Source organism: Zonotrichia albicollis, chromosome 14 (assembly GCF_047830755.1).
Source record: "Zonotrichia albicollis isolate bZonAlb1 chromosome 14, bZonAlb1.hap1, whole genome shotgun sequence".
Classification (NCBI taxonomy): domain Eukaryota; kingdom Metazoa; phylum Chordata; class Aves; order Passeriformes; family Passerellidae; genus Zonotrichia; species Zonotrichia albicollis.
The window spans coordinates 20,358,344-20,375,373 of NC_133832.1; the positions used below are offsets into that span (position 1 = coordinate 20,358,344).

A 17,030-nucleotide genomic window follows, 5' to 3' on the forward strand; every position below is an offset into this window, starting at 1 on the left:
ATGCCAGCAGGAATCCCAGGCGCCAGGTTTGCAGCACTGGGGCTGATCTCTGCTCTGGCTGCCCGGAGCCCAGGCTCACCTGCCTCAACAGGAGATTCACTGGGCTCAGCACACCTGGCATTAGACCTTGCTCTGGCTCCTGCCTGCAGGAGGCCAGCACAAAATGCAGTAAAACTCCATTATTCTGTCCCCCGCTCTCTCCCTGCTCTCAGAAAATGGCCAGCCAGGGCTGTGATGGGGAAAATGTGCTGTGCCTCACCTGTGCTAATGCAGCAGGCTTTGGGGTGACCATTACAGCTCTCTGTGCATTCTCCAGCAGCCCAGGAGGGTGGGAGGGTGAAATCCCCTGCAAGAACCAGCCCTGGCCTCAGTGGCCGAGCTCTCACTGGAGCAGGACCATGATGTGTTCTCAGGAAGGTGCTGTCAAACCTCTCAGGGAGGGCTGCTTTGTAAGGAACCATGATATTTAAACCCTGTGACCTTTTACAAAGTGTAAGATCTGCCTTAAAGGGCAGCCTTCCTCAAATAAATGACTCTGAAACATCTTAGATCAGATTTTTTTTTTTTTAAATCGATAATGGAAAGACATCACATTATTTTACTATGAGAAGATTAATCATTAATATCTTGCAATTGATTTGCAAGCTGCATTTATTTATGATGTGTTTGTACAGCACCATGCACACCCTTTTCTATTATCCAGACCTCAAGGAGTTACTTAGTGCAAATAAATCAATGCAATTTATCGATTAAATTATATAAATACTCTTGGAATTTGGCAAGTGAAAGTTTCCATTGCCATTCTCAGGCCTCATTTATGGGCTGGGAGCTGGCAAATGATAACCTGAAGCAAGCCAAGGAGGCTGGTGAGCCCAGCATGGCTGTGCAGCTGTGCAGCTGTGCTGCTGGGCTGTTCTGCAGCTCTGCATGGGCTGCTGTGCTGCCCGGGCAGGGTCAGCTCCTGCTCCTGGCATCTGCAGGGCATTGCCACCCGAGGGGAGAGCTCCTCTCCCAGGTAACAGCACAGGAGGAAACGGCCTCAGGTTGCACCAGGGAGGTTTACACTGATTTTAGGAATGCCTTCTTCATGGAAAGGGTTGTCCTGCATTTCTCCTGCCCAGAGCAGCTGCCCCTGGATCCCTGGCAGTGCCACGGCCAGGCTGGGCAGGGCTGGGAGCACCTGGGACAGAGGGAGCTGTCCCTGCCATGCCAGAGACCTGGACCAGAGGAGCTTTGCAGCCCCTTCTGGGGCTCTCTGCTTCCCTGCACTTCCACCTGCCTGCTGCTCTGCTCTGTGCCCTGGCAGTGCCTTGGGCCCCAGTGTGGCCAGGCAGCAGCTGCCCACTGCACTCCTGCCCTGGCAGTGCCCAGGGCATCTCCAATGCCAGCAATAAATCCCAAGGGCTCAGAGATTATCAGCTCCTGAGCATCTGAGGCTGCACATCCCAGAGTAATTGACATTCTTGACTGAATCTTGCTGTGCCTTTGCCCCTTATCTATAAAGTGATGATGTTTCTCCCCTGCCTTACTGGGCTGCACAGAGACAAGTTAATTAATAGTTTGCATGCAGAATAAACAAACACGACTGGAGTAATGAGTGCCACAGAAAAGAACCCAAACAGCAAGAGCAAAGAGTATTTCATCCTAACAGTGAGGATGAGCAGGAAACAGCAAACAGGAGCTGGGGCCACACTCTGAAGCACATAACAAACCTGATTTTTGAATTGCTGCTCCATCATGGAGACAGGGCTCCCTTGGGGAACCAGCATTTGATCCTGTAACGAGCCGCCCCTGGCAGCCAGGAGTGGTGCTGCAGGTCAGGACAAGGCTTCTCCTACTCCTTGCATGCTTGGCTTTGGAGCCGGACCACTGACACACAGACTTGCCTGTTAGCCTTTATAACTTACTACAAGTTTACTAAAGCTTATGGAGTTTATCTGTATTATCATTTGTGGGCAGGACCAGGCTCCCTGAAAGTGCTTTTGTCAAATGTGCAGTGGTTCAAGTTATCCTGACAAATGCAAAACAAAGACCTTACATAATCCACTGCAACTGCAAAGATAAAATTTTACATGTCATAACAACACGTATCAAAAGAATTATGTAAAACTCACCCATAATTTAAAACATCACCGGGGTGGCTCCATAATCAGGGCAAGGTCTGTGCCAGGCTCCTCGTGGAAGCTGAAACCTCAGGGCCAGAGCCTGAAAGCACAGGGGTGACAGGAGGTGAGGGGCTGTCCTGGCACTGTGCTGGCTCTGGTCACTGCTGTGGTCACTGCAGGGCTCTGTGTCCAGCTCTGGTCACTCCTGGGGCCTGGCGGGGCCCTGTGTCCAGCTCTGGTCATTGCTGTGGTCACTGCAGGGCTCTGTGTCCAGCAGCTGGACGTGGCCTCCATCCTGCTGAGCCCCTTCCCACACCTGGACATGCCCTGGGATTGAGGCTTTGGCAGGCAGGGCTTGGCAAGTCCGGGCTTTGTGCCCTGGAATGCAGCTCAGGGAGGAGCTGTGGGTGCCACACCAGGGCCACCCTCCAGCTGTCCCCTGCCACCCTGGCAGCCGGGGACAGACCCTGGCACAGACACTGCTGGGACCTGGAAACGTCTTCTCCTGCACCAGCTCGTGTGCTCAGCTGGGTCTGGCAGGAACTGAGGAGAGGAGATGAGAAGGGGATGGCAGGGAACAGCTTTGTGACATCCAGCATCAAAGAGAGGAGAGAGGAGAGTTATTATTTGGACTTGTCAAGTCTCCACTGCTCCCCAAGGAGATGACCTACTTGCAGAATTAAGAATTCACCAGGAAATGGGGTTTAGGATTCAGGAGACAGTCCACCCTCTAAATCCAAACTTGTGTTGCGAAAACCCAGCGCTGGCTCTGACCAGGCTTTGAAATGCTCCTGCATTATTGGTGTTACCAGCACTCTCCTCCTGCCCTGGCTCCTGGGGTCTCTCTGGCTCTCCTTGGTGTGCTGCAGATGGTGCTGGGCTGTTGCTCAGAGCGGCTCTGACCCCGGGGCAGCTCTCTCTGTCTGTCTGTCTCTCTATCTCTCTGTGTGTCTGTCTGTCTGTCTCTGGCCCAGCTCCAGGGAAGTGCCGGCTCAGCCCCGCCCCGCCCCGCCCCATCCCATCCCATCCCATCCCATCCCATCCCATCCCATCCCATCCCAGCCTCTCCTCCGGGACAGGGCCGGTGCCAGCTGCCTCCAGGTGCTCTCGGGGCTGGGAGAGGGGTGGTTCAGGCTGCCAGTGCTGGGCTGGGACAACCCTCCGGGAGTCCCCAGGCTGAGTGTGCTGAGGCTGATGGAGAAAATCCCCATCAGTTTCAGCTGGGCTTGCTAACTTCCGACCTGTCCATAAATATTCACAGGGACTGATGAATCCTCTTACCCTGCTCCCTCATCTCTGTCTGCATCTTTTGGAGAGACAGACAGACAGACAGGCAGAGACGGAGGGCCCCACGCTGGTTTCCCCAGCAACAGCAATGGCAGAAGGAGCAGAAAACACCCTTCGGAATCTCTCCTTCCCTGTAAACATGTTTTCCCTCTTGTTCTCCCGCAGCCTTAGTGCAAATTTGCAGACACACACTCGGCCCTGGGGAGGAAAGGCTTGGTTGCTGTATCTGCTCCTTGCTTTGCTTCAGTTCTGAAGATGAAACAAAAAGCAGGAGTTGGCACTATCAAAACTGAGCAATCTGAGACCTCCACATACGTGTTTAAAGCAGGGAAAGTGAGAGATGCTGCAATTATTTTTAAATCAAAGGGTGGCTATTAGCAATCCCTTATAAACATATCCACTGTGCTGCAAAGATCAATTGAGCTGCAGGTCCCGGCTCTGGGCTGCAGCAGAGCCGTGAGTTACACACAGGCTGACAAGGAGAATCACCAGCTATGCAGAGAATTTTTATTTGGGGAACATCCCTCTCTGGCCTCAGGGCCCCATCTCTGTGCGAGCAGAAGGGCTGGGAATGCTGCTGGAGACCGCCTTGTTTTCCTCCTTCTGCTCCTCTCCTCGGCCCCTGGAGAAAAGCAGCGTCTGAGGCTGCTGCTCTCCGTCTGCACGGGAACCGACATCCCTCGGTTATCCTCGCTGCCTCTAAAAATAGCGCGGGGAAACCCGCCCGAGATCAAAGCGCTCACAGACAGAGCGGCCGCGGCTCCGGAGCGGCACAAACCGCGCGGAACGGCACAGCCTGGCATATCCCGGCACAGCCCGGCATATTCCGGCACAAACCGCATATCCCGGCACAGCCCGGCACAAACCGCACTGAACGGCACAGCCTGGCATATCCCGGCACAGCCTGGCATATCCCGGCACAAACCGCATATCCCGGCACAGCCCGGCACAAGCCGCACAGCCCGGGCGGGCAGGGACACACGGGGACAGGGGAGGATGAGGATGAGGAGGATGAGGATGAGGATGAGGATGATGAGGATGAGGAGGATGAGGATGAGGCTCCCTCCCTCCTGCCCGGCCCTGGACTCCGAGGGAACGCGGGGCAGCCCCGGGGTGCGGCCGGGGCCGGGTTCCAGCGCCAGCGGGGATTCCCTGCCCCGGGGATGCTCCGGGGGATGCTCCCCCTCTCCGGCTCCGCAGCCCCGGGCAGGGCAGGGCAGGGGGGGCACAGTCAGAGCACGGGGCTCAGGGCACATCCCCAGCCCTGGCACATCCTCAGCCCTGGCACAGCCTCAGCCCGGCAGAGGAGCGCCCGGCACCCAAACCGTGCCGAAGGGGCCGAGACGCCGAGAGCAGGGAACCAGAATTGGGGCTGAGCCCCCTGCCCTGGACCCTCCTGCTGCAGGAGGGGTGCAGAGCCTTCCTCCCTGGAGACCCCCTGAAAGCCCCACTCTGCAGGCTTCCCCATGGCTGCTGCCTTGCTGAGCTGCACATAAAAGCCAGACACACTGTGCCATGCCTTTAGGGTCACTAAACCTGTGCTTTTTAATGCAAATCTCAGCATGATTTGGCAATTTACACAACAGAACCTGATACTGGGATATGCCCCAAGAATATTCCCGCTTTTTCTTTCTTTTACATAAAAATATTTCTTATTAATAAATTTCTGCAGAAAGAAAGAATTAATTGTAGTAAGACAGAGTAGAGCAGCAGCCTTTCCTTCTCACATTAAAAAGTAAAGGCATCATTTTTAGCCAATTCCATGATTTCTGAGCACTCAGGGGCAGCATTACCTGAAGGTCTGGTCTGTAATTCCCACAAAGGGAATTTCAGGCTTTCATCCACGCAGGAGGTGGCCTCCAGCAGCTGTGCTCAGGGCACTGGGCAGCGGCACCCTGGGATGGTGCCCAGGCGTGGCAGCATCCCCAGCCTGGCAGCATCTCCTCCTGGCTGTGCCAGGCTGGGCTCCAGGCTCAGCTCCTGCCAGAACAGCCCCCAGCAGCTGGGCTGGCACTGGAAGGACAGACAGACAGACAGACAGACAATCTTTGTCATTAAGGACTTACATGGGTCTCTATCGATTTTTTGACTGTCAAATGCAATTATTGGGATAGTTCATCCTAAAGCTGAAATAAGAACTACCTGAGCTTTTCTGGTTTTGCCAACAACATAGAGAATGACCTAAACTGGAAGGCACCCACAAGGATCACTGAGTCAAAACCTTTCAGCTGGGCAAAATATTCAGTGAACTCTTTGCTTATCAAATATAGCTCTTTTTCTTTTATTTTGGCTAATTTACTTCCTGAAATTCCACTATGCATAAAGGTAAGAAGTCACTTCCCAGTTCACATTAAAATAGTGCAGTCAAGAACTCTCCTTGCAAACCCTTCAGACACTGACTGTGCCAGAGGCTCTCACACAGCACGGGACACTCACCTACAATATAATTCACATGCCAGAGGCTCTGACAGAGAGGAAACAGCAGCAGGCTCAGCAGGACAGGGCCTGAGCAGCAATGCCAGGCTGCCAATGCCACCCTGCCCAGGGCAGGCAGAGCTGCAGCTCAGGGCAGGGCCAGGGAAGGCAGTGGGTGCCAGAGGAGCAAACACTGCCCATAATCCCTGCCCTGGCTCATGGAGCCTGGGAGAGGCAGAGCCTGTGCCAAAGGAGGGGGCACAGGTGAGCTCTGAGCTCTCCTGGCCCAAATTCACCCTCACGTTGCGCCTTTTGTAGTCTAACATGTTTCTGTATAGATTCATTACCTACCTGTTTGGGATAGCTGAGAGATCATACTTAGGAAAACCCTGTAAGTAAATATTTTCTCCTATATAATTTTCACAGCAATGAGGCAGACAGTCCAAGCAATTAAATGAAAATGTGGAGTATATTTTTAGGCAGCCTGAGCTGGTACTGGTCTGCAATTAGAACATCAGTGAAGAACTGTGGGAAGGGCTGGTGACTGAGTCACTGCTTAAAAGGGATGGAGAAAGTTTAGGCTTATTTTTTTTTTTTTTTTTTCCCTGATCCTTCTCTATTAGCCCTGCAAATGCCACCTACCTTCACAGCTGTGGCAGTGAGATTTGGGCATGTCCCAGAGCAGACCTTGGGGGCACTGGTGCCAAACTGCATTTCAATTGCAAAGAGTGTGTGCAAACGAGCTGTAATTGAGAATGTCAGAGACTCCCAGCTGGTTTAAATAAAAACATCGCTGGCTGGGAGCTCAGCAATCGCTCAGCTGCCATCAAGCCTGGCACTGTGGCACAGGCTCCTGCCTGCACCAGCTGCGACCGCGAGGGGAGGCAGGGCCAGGAGCCCCAGGCAGTGCCAGGAATACCAGGCAGTGCCAGGCAGGGCCAGGGACCCCCAGGCAGTGCCAGGGACCCCCAGGCAGGGCAGCAGCCCCCAGGCAGGGTCAGGGACCCCCAGGCAGGGTCAGGCAGTGCCAGGGACCCCCAGGCGGTGCCAGGAATGCCAGGCAGTGCCAGGCAGTGCCAGCAGCCCCCAGGCAGTGCCAGGGACCCCCAGGCAGGGCAGCAGCCCCCAGGCTGCTCCTCAGGTGCTGGGGGAGCGGGGCACAGGAGGGAAGCTGTGCCCGGCTGCCCCACAGGGATCTGTGCCCCCACCCGGGCATCTCTGCCCTCCCCTGGCCTGCAGAGGGGGCACACAAGTTTCCCCTGTGCCTGCAGAGCAAGGGGGAGCCAGCCAAGGCAGAGCTGCCCTAGAGTCCTGCACTGCCATACCAGGGAGTGGAAGAATTCTCTGTCTTCTTGTTCAATATTCTTGCTTATTGCTAAAATTCATTATGCTGCCTTTCATAAATCAGGTGCTAAAGATTTGGGGGAAATCGATGCTAATAAGAACTAAACTATGTGAACATTCAGCTGGAGCAAAGAGGTCTTTTTGCCTTTGATTAAGTCATTACCAACTCCCCTGCAGTATCAAATATTTCTCTTTTAAATTGTTCATGAACGGTAGTGTTCCTTGAAATGCATGGACAAAAAACATTCTTCCCTCAGCAAAGGAAAAACAACTCATAATCCACTGTTGTGATTGCACTTTTGTTTGCTTTGGTACATAATCAGAGCAGGATTGTTCCTTTGCTAAATTGTGCCTGGGACAGAGCAGCAGAACACAGCAGAGCAGGGAATCAACAGCAGCCTTGGGATCTAGGATTGGCCAAGACAAAAGCCCTTTGGTGAGCATCCTCCCGAGAGTTCAGAATCAAATGCATCCCAACCATTCCTCAATCACCTAATCTACGCTAAAATAAAGCAGAAAAAAACCAGAAACCAAGACCAAACGAAAATAAAACCTGAAGAAAGCCAAGCTTTGCACCCTGAGCCTGGCAGCTCCAATTGTGCTGTCCCTGCGTGACCCTCGCAGACAAATCAGGGCTGCCAGAGCTGTGTGCAGAGCCAGGGCAGCGCTGGGAGGGTCTGGGCTGTGCCCCAGGTGCCCTTGGCTGTGCCAGCAGCACAGGGAGCAGGGACTCTGCTGCTGCCCGTGCCCAGCGTCCCCTCTGCGGCTCCTGCTGCTCACACACAGGGTGGGACAGGGCCCTGCAGGAACCTGGGGCAGGGTATCACCCCATCCTGGCTCTCTGCAGCCCCCCAGGCTCCTGGGGCAGGGTTTGACCCCATCCTGGCTCTCTGCAGCCCCCCAGGCTCCTGGGACAGGGTATCACCCCATCCTGGCTCTCTGCAGCCCCCCAGGAATCTGGGACAGGTTTTCACCCCATCGTGGCTCTCTGCAGCCCCCCAGACCCTTGGGACAGGGTATCACCCCATCCTGGCTCTCTGCAGCCCCCAGGCTCCTGGGGCAGGGTTTGACCCCATCCTGGCTCTCTGCAGCCCCCCAGGAACCTGGGGCAGGGTTTCACCCAGTCCTGGCTCTCTGCAGCCCCCCAGACCCTTGGGACAGGGTTTCATCCCGTCCTGGCTCTCTGCAGCCCCCCAGGCTCCTGGGACAGGGTATCACCCCATCCTGGCTCTCTGCAGCCCCAAAGCAGCACCAAGGCAGGGCTGGCACAGCCCCTGTCCCCCTGGCCAGCCCTGGGCACGTCCCTCTGTCACCCTGCACAGTGCAGCTCCCACGGGGCTGCTCCTGCCGCTGCTCAGACACCACCAGCACAAACAGCACATGGAGAACTCCCGCGGGTAAACTGCAGAGCAGCATTATCAGCATCATCTTCACGTAATTGTGATTCCTCAATGTGCTGATCCCCAGTTTAAAAATAAACCCCGGGATCAAAATAGAGTTTGGCAACTAGTTTTAGCTTTAAAATGCTATTTTGAAATGGGGGAGAAAAGCTGTGAAAACTTTATTTTCCTTCCTGAGAAAATAACTGAAATGGCAGGAGATGTTGAAGAGCAGTGAGCAGCACATTAACACTCCAGGGGCGAGGCTGTGCCTGCAGACACAGGACACTGCTCCTTCCTGTTCCAGGAGGAATTCTAATCAAAGGAAGTGGGGGAAAAACCCCCACTGACACCACGATTGGTTACCTAGTCCTAAGAGCAGTCAGACCTCCATTATTAACACCAACAGGTCTATAAAAATCAAAAATAATATGCAAAATAATCCATGTTCTTTCACTACAGAAAAAATCTCCCTTAACTCTCAACACAGAGAGCTCCAGCTGCACTGCTCAGCCAGTACATGTCCTGAAATACTGCAGCGATGGCACTCCCAGTCCTCTGCTCTAAACACCTACACAAAATATTGCAGCTATAATGAGCCACAGAAAAAAACTGTGATTCAAAAAACAAAAATCGATGTCCTCTCTCTTAGGAATGCAGTACATGATCAGAAGAAGTTATGCCTACAACGTTGATAAAAAAAAAAAAATTCCAATATATGTTCACTTAAGTTTCTAGTTAGAGAGATTTCCTTACAAGAAACTATTTCATCATTTACCTCTCACACATGTGCTAAATTGGCAATGCAGCCCAAACAGCAATCCCTGTGCTGCAGCGAAGAGTTACCTGGTTTTAATGAGGTTCTGAAGGAACGGGGATGGGTTTTGCAGCCAGGCACCATTCAGCAGTGGGGACATCACACTGGCCTGGGCTGGCCCTGCTGCCCTGGGGAAAATGGGGCACACAAGGAGGGAAAGGCAGCGCTGGGATCCAGACCCACTTTCTCAGCTGAGTTAACCAAAAACTTCTGTATTAGAGAACACGAGCGTGCAGCAAAGTGCTGTGCTGAGGATGAAAGGAAACAACGCGCTCGCTTCAGAACAGAATAAAAGCCAGAGATCCCTTTCAACCCATGTGATGCTTTGATCCTAAGGAATTAAAGAATTAAACTGTAGGTAACTACTGGTGAGGGAGGAGACCCACTGGACTGCAAATTTTCAGGACAAAGTACCCAGCTCTGAACAGCCAAAATCTGGCGCACAGACAGTGGGTGGCTGCCCCAGGAACACCACACCATGAAAGCCTTCACAGCAGCAGTGACCCTCTCTGTGAAAAATAAAATGTCTTGGAACTATTTTGGGGGCCTTGCAAAGCCACAGGGAAGGTTTCTGCGCATCCCTCTGCAGGGCACAGCAGCAGGGCTCTGCAGCAGGGCTGGGGGCACTGCCAGCCTCAGAGCTCCCCAACGGGGTCCCTTCATACCCTCACACATTAATGGTCCCTTTGTAATCAGCTGAGCAGCTGAAAAGCGTTAAAACAGGATCCAGAGCAGCTAAGGATGGGACATGATCAGTGTGATCTCTGTAACTCCACGTGAACAAGAACTCATCCTTGTGAGGACGAGATGCACAGACAACCTCAAATTCTAATCAAGAGGAACAAAATTGCCTAATCAGTGGTGAATTTTCAATCAAAAATCAGGGTTTCTCTTAGTCAAAGACATTTTTGCATTAAAATCACAACCACACTTTAATGGAGACTTTTTACTTCCCTCTTTCAAAAGCTCATACTTAAGCACAAGCTTATCTTTAAAAAATGGGAAAAGAAATCAACAAGACTCAGTAGTTATGAGAGAACTGCAGGCTTCCATTTCACATCTCTGACAGGAAATAGAAGACTAAAGACAAAATTAACAGAAAAATTTCCCAAGCTCAATAGTCATTGATAATTACTTCTATTAGAGAGGGTTATCCACAATTTTTGTGCAACATCAATAAACTGGAAAGTCATTAGAGAGAAGAGACTTGAGATAACAGCTAAAAGCCTTTAGCTGGGTTTTGAAAGTTCAGAAGAGAAAGCATGTTAATTTTTTGAACCTCCAGATGAACTTTAGAGTCCTCCCAGTGAAGGCTGCACAGCGAAGGCACGAGCAGGACCCAGCTGTGGGAGCTCACAGCCCTGGGTGTTTGTTTGGCACCTGAGCCCTGCCAGGGTGGGCGAGGCACCCCCTGGCACAGGACAGTGCCCCCAGCCCAGCCCAGCCCCACAAACCCTGCAGGAGATGGAGCAGAGCCCCAGCCCCAGCAAACCCCACTGACTCCACTCACTCAGCCCAGTGTGCTGGGAGGGCAGAATTTGGCTAACAGGGAGCACCAGGTCTGCTCAGCTGCTGCCCACTGGGCAGGCAAATGCCAGATTTACTGCTGCTCAACTCACCTTTCATGAAGGACCCCAATTAGCTGATTTGTGAGAACAATTCCAGTCCAGCTGCTGAAATCAATGAGCACATTGCAGAGCAGACAGATTGTATTTTCTCACCCAGCTTCCATTTACAAAGCCCAAATGAGGCTATCATTGGAAAATCTTATAAACCCTCAGAGCTCCGTGGTTAAAACCCAGTTAGAAGCTAAAATTCTTCCCTTCATTTTGCCTCTTCCTTGCCAGGACAAGACTGTGCTATGTTTCTTAGCATCTTAAGGGGCTGCCATTGAATGAAGTGGATGTAGGAGATTCTGATTAAACCCATTCATCTCAGATGAGATGGAACAGAATCAAAATCAAATCCTGGCCATAACAGGATGTAGAAGGTAATGTATATCAGGCAAAAATTAGGAACCCTACACAGCAGCCTGAAAAGTCTAAAGTGAGACCTGGCAAATGCTCATTTCTGCAAGGTTTAATTCATTCCAACCAGGAGAAAAAGAGAAATGAAACCATAGGCAAACTGAACAGGACCTTCCTCATCACCCTCAAACCAGGATCTATACAGGGTAGCACATGATTTCCCCTGACTTTAATTCCCTATTAACATGTGATGCAATATAGTTGTAAATAAAACTCCTTACACGTTCTGTAACAATTCCAGAGAGCCATTGTGGGGGGATAGGTGCAGCTGGCAGCTCTGAAGCCACCACGGGCCCAGGCTGTGGCTGTGAAGGCACCTTGCCTGGAGCTGCCGTGGCTCCTGCACCCTCAGGAAATGCTGGAGGCGGGGAGGAACAGGCTCCCAGTGCAGAGAGATCTCCCCCAGCTATGAGAGCTCAGCAATCACAACGTGAATTCATGAATGAAATGGCATTTCTGCATCCAGGGATGGATTTCTAGGGAACCACCTCTTGCCATGGGGTGTGTGCAGGCAGGCAGGAACTTCCTGGGCAAAGCCCTCCCTGCAGCCTTGCTGACCCTGGGCAAAGCCCTCCCTGCAGCCTTGCTGACCCTTCCTGGCTGCCCTGGAGAGGAGAGGAGGCTCGCTCAGCCTGGCCTTTGGAGAGTGAGTGAAGCTGTACCTGAAGGACCTGGGACTGTGCTCTGGGCTGGGAATGGCTCAGCAGGAAAAGCCTGGGTGCAATCTCTGAATAAAGGATGGGTAAAATCCAGCGGTGTCACTGGAGCACATCAGGCACAGCGCCCCCAATCCCCCCAGCCTGGGTGCAGAGCCCTGGCAGGCTGGCAGCCCCAGCCCCCCTGGCAGGCTGTGCTGCCCTGCGAGCCCTGCACAGAGTGGGTGATGGGCACCGTGCCCATCCCTGCGAGCCCTGCTCAGTGTGGATGATGGGCACCGTGCCCAGCCCTGTGAGCCCTGCACAGAGTGGGTGATGGGCACTGTGCCCAGCCCTGTGAGCCCTGCACAGAGTGGGTGATGGGCACTGTGCCCAGCCCTGTGAGCCCTGCTCAGTGTGGATGATGGGCACAGTGCCCAGCCCTTGTGCCAGGCTGTGCTCCCAGGATGGGTGTGCTGGGCTCTGTCACCCTGGGGTCACTCTGGAGGCTCTGCAGGGCCAGGGCAGCCCCCTGCCCACCCCAGGCAGAAATGTCAGACCCAGGCACAGTTTGCTGATGCCCAGCAAAGCAGATGCCCCTGGGCAGCAGCTCAGTGCAGGTGACCTGCCCAGCCCTCTGCCTGCCTCAGCATGGGTTAGATCCTGCCTAGCTGCTAAAGGGAACTGGAAAATTCACCTGCTCAGCTCTGGCCAGCCCAGCCAAGCCTGAATCTGCCTTCATGCACGACAACCCCTGCAAGCTGAGACATGATATTTATGTAAAAGAGCCATAAATAACTGAAGTTTTTCTTAGTTTTGCTATTAAAAAGGGAGGAAAATCACAAAGGACTGGTCTGATAGAGTGATAAAACCCAGAAAACCATGAGGTCAATTATAGCAATGCAAACTCAGGAGTTTTTGAGCTGGTCAGTGCAGGGGAGCAGGGACAGCTATAAAGCAATTTCTGCTTGGGGGGACTGCCCACCCAAACTCTGTGGCTGTGCTCTGCACAGAGAGAGCAGCTACACAGCACACAGGGATCAGCTCTCACCTGAGTTAAAGCATGGGGGTACCAGCCAAACTCATGCTTTGCCAAGCCTGAACTGGGGGAAAAAAATAATTCTAGCTTCTTAATACATGCCAAGAGAAGATGAAAAAAGAAGGCATTTCAATCATTATATAGACACATCCATTTCTTCCTACTCAGACAGGACTCCTCTAGTTTTGTTCTAGACCTAATTAGATTTTAAATGAGATTCCAGCACCTCTAATAGCTTATTCTGATTGTTCTTTTTATATCATGCAGGCACTGAATATTCATTGTGTTCATATGATTAAGTACCAAATCAATAGATATGACTAGTGGACCTGTTAGAATTCATGCTTTGCTTTATAAATAAAAAGAAAGAAGTCCTATCTGATGTAGAGTTCAGCCTCCCTCTTTGAAGAGTGGCTGTGACTGACATGGCTGGTGATCACAAAGAAAATGGGGGAGAATGAGTAATTTAATGAAACTGCTGAATTTAGGATTAAAGTACCCAAAGGGGACTGTTACAATATGGGATGAGTTTCCAAGGCTTCATCATGGAAAAAGAACAATGTGACCTGAAACAAAGGCAAAGGGCCCCCAAAGCAGCCAGCCCTGGGGTCTGTGCCCTGGAGATGGGTGCCTGGGCAGCAGGAAGGAAGGGCACAGCTGTGCTCAGGCAAAACAAGTCAGCAGAGAAAAGAGTTTCTCCAAGTGCAGATCACACGAGGGCAAAGAACCACTCACTGTGCCTTTCCAGGGCCAGGAGTGCCAGCCCAGCAAGGCGGAGCAGGGAGACCCCGGGTACATTTGAGACCCGGGTTCATTTCTGCTCAAGGGCCCTGCAGAGGGGTCTCCACTGCTCTGGCCCTGCCCTGCAGCCCCTGCCCCTCACTCTCCCTCCCTGGCCCTCCAAGGTCTGTGAGCAGGAAACTGTCTCATGGTTGCACAATGCCCTGCAGAAGCTGGACCTGATCTACAAATCACATCGTTACAGCATGACTCACCACACAGGGATAAATGCAATTTAAGGTGGCTTGATTACAAAAATCAAATTAACATAAGCACTCTGGGTTTTTATTGAATGCCAAAGGACATTCCAGTATCAAGGGAAACATGGCACAGGGAATCTTGTCAGACACACACTTTAAATCACCTGCAAAAAGTTCAGACACACACTTTAAATCACCTGCAAAAGTTAACCAAAGTCTTATTGCAAACCTGCGAGGAGAATTTATGCAGCCTAAAATGCGAGAGGTGCCCCAGAGGGAAGGTTCTGGAATGTTTTTCGTTACAGCACCAGTTCTGATGTAAATGCTGTGAGTCAGCACTCCCCAGAGCCCCCCGTGCTGGCACTGCCTGGCACTGAGCCCCTGGTGAGCCTGGCACTGCCTGGCACTGAGCCCCTGGTGAGCATGGCACTGCCTGGAACTGCGCCCCTGGTGAGCCTGGCACTGCCTGGCACGGTGCCCCTGGTGAGCGTGGCACTGCCTGGCACGGTGCCCCTGGTGAGCCTGGCACTGCCTGGCACTGCCTGGCACGGTGCCCCAGGGCAGCAGAGGGGCCAGCCCAGAGCCCCCTCCCTCTGCAGCATTGCCAGCTCAGGCCGTTGGTGCCAACGCAGGAGCTGCCCTGCTTGGCACGCCCCAGCACAAGGAAAAGCCTTCCTGCCATGGACGAGCCTGGCACCCCTGGCAGCGCAGTAATTACACACCAAACCCTGCTGCAACTCCCACTGGTGCCTCTATTTCTGGAAAATGCTTAGCCTTGTTGCTTTAGTCCCTGTCTTCCAGACAACTTAGAGTGTGAAATTATAACCACACAAGGTACTTTTAACCAGAGACCCACACTGTGCCTCGCTGTAGATGGTGAAAACCAGTGCAATTTCATTTTCTCCTCACTTTGTATCAGTGGAGAATCTGGCCTGTTAATATTATGTTAAATTATGCTTTCATCAGCTTTTAACTTTCCTGCCATATTCAAGTTGCTCCTGCTGTTAAACACTTTGGGGATGCTGATACCACCAGGATCCTGTGAGTCACCTCTTCTGCAGGGAATGAAAATGGGAAATCAGAGGGGGAAGAACGGGCAGGGAGAGAGTGAGGGGTGGAGAAGGACACGGGGAGAGTGACAACTCTGTTGGGATAAAATACCAAACAAGAAAAGAAAATTGCACTGCCTGCTACCCTAAGAAAAGTTAAGCAAGAGAGACTGAGGTTGGATTAGGTACTGATCATCTTTCTTCTGGCTTCTGTTAAATTCAACATGGTCTGATTATCACTTTAGACAAGAAAACTACTAAACACATTGAACCTCAGGACAATGGAGCACCTTACACACTTGCATCTTTTGGGAGAAAAAATTTCCTTTCAAGTCTGCCCAGGGTTTTCTAATTACACCTCCAAACCTGTCACTTGAATGTTTAGGGAAATTGTCCCTTTAAAGCAGGAGTTTGCATTTGCAGAAAGGGCTGAGTTTGTTCCCAGCAGCTCTGATATTTGCCAGGGTAAATTTTAATGGCATTGGGTGTTGAACAAGGAACACCTTCCTGTCTTTTGCGTGTGCTGGTTACAAATGGGACATCTCAGAAGCTGTTTGTCTCTGCTGTTTATTTCAGAGGGCTCTCCTGAAAAGCTGCCTGGTGTCCCCAGCCCTGCTGCAGCTCCTCACCCTCCCAAGGCACAGCCCTGGGGACAGGAGCTCCACGTGCAGGGGCTCCCAGAGCCAGCCCGGGCACTGCTGCTCTGGAATGTTCCATCTGCCCCAGCAGGAGCAGCAGAGCAGCTGGCAGGGGCTGCAGGAGCAGCAGGAGCTGCAGGGGCTGCAGGGGCAGCTGTGCTGTGGCTGGAGCAGCCGGGAGCCCTGCCTGCTGCCCAGGGAGCCCAGGAGCTGCTGGGGCAGATGGAACATTCCAGAGCAGCGCTGCCCACAGTGTCCCTCCCCATGCCCCAGCACTGGGTCCCTTTCTGCAGGGAGAAGGAGCAGGAGCAAGCCCCAGCCTCACGGGCAGCAGTGAGAGCAGCACCAGGGCTCAGCAGAGCTGCTCAGGCTCCCTTGGCAGCCCAGGGGAAGGCAGGGGCTGCATGGCCCCCCGGAATTGCTGATTTATTCCTGCAGAGTGCCAAGGAAATGAGAATTTGACTAAGGCTGGACAGGATGAATCCCAGCCCAGTTTCCCAGTGCATCCCTGCTGGAGCAAGGCAGCTTTTGAACTCGGGTCGGCTCCTGCCCTGCACAAGGGTGTGAAGAGGGCGGGAAGCACACAGAGCAGAGTGACAGCTCCCACATGGCTGCTTTATCCTCCTGACCTTTCCTTCCTGGAAATCCTCCTCTGGGGCTGCAGGACAGCCTTGCTGCTGAGCCATGCCCAGAAATAGGGCACTTATCTCTGCAGGGCTGCTCTCACCTCCTCTGGAGGGGGCCTGGGGCCAGCACAGCTATTCCCTCTGCACAGGCAACTTTGCTTATCAGTCATGCTTTGCCCTAAGAAGCCCTGGAAATTTCATTTCAATTTGATTTAGATATTGTGCTTTCTCCTTTCTGACTGGGGGAGATTTGATGGGGGTTGTGATGGTGCCTCTTCTGCAGACCTGAGCTGTAGAGGAAAAGAAATAAGCCCCGTGTACAGAAACATGCTGCACCCCTTTCCTGCCCCTGGGGTTTGCAGCAGGGCAGAGCACAGGGTGTGGGGGGCAGCTGCTCCCGCTCTTCCAGTCCTGCTCTCGGGCTAAATCCCCATCTTCCCTTTGCTTCCCTGCGTGGAGGGAGAGAAGAGATGGCCTCTGTCCCTTTGCTCCTCTCCTGAGTGTCCCCTGCTCTGCTGGCACTGCCAGGGCAGCACAGCGGCTGCACTTCCCACTCACCTCGTGCCCACGCTCATCCCAAAAACAGCAGGTTGGGTTTTTTCACTCTCAGTGGCTGCCACTGAGTCTCAGAAATAAGCACTTTGCTCATTTGGTGGATTTGTATCTGTGCTGGGGTTACAAATTAAATC

At 52.7% G+C, this 17,030-nt stretch overlaps 1 long non-coding RNA gene across 3 annotated transcripts in view; it reads right to left on the reverse strand.

Moving 5' to 3' along the window:
• Nucleotides 1-17,030, reverse strand: part of LOC141730849 (uncharacterized) — a 59,586-nt gene that overhangs the window by 3,415 nt on the left and 39,141 nt on the right. For 2 of the 3 annotated variants that reach the window (XR_012582622.1, XR_012582624.1), the window contains exons 3-4: nt 5,186-5,405; nt 2,115-2,205 (exon numbers count right to left, since the gene is read on the reverse strand). This is a non-coding gene — a long non-coding RNA (uncharacterized LOC141730849). Of the gene's footprint in view, nt 1-2,114; nt 2,687-3,386; nt 4,030-5,185; nt 5,406-17,030 lie in introns of those variants that run through there. The other variant, XR_012582623.1, reaches the window with a different exon arrangement.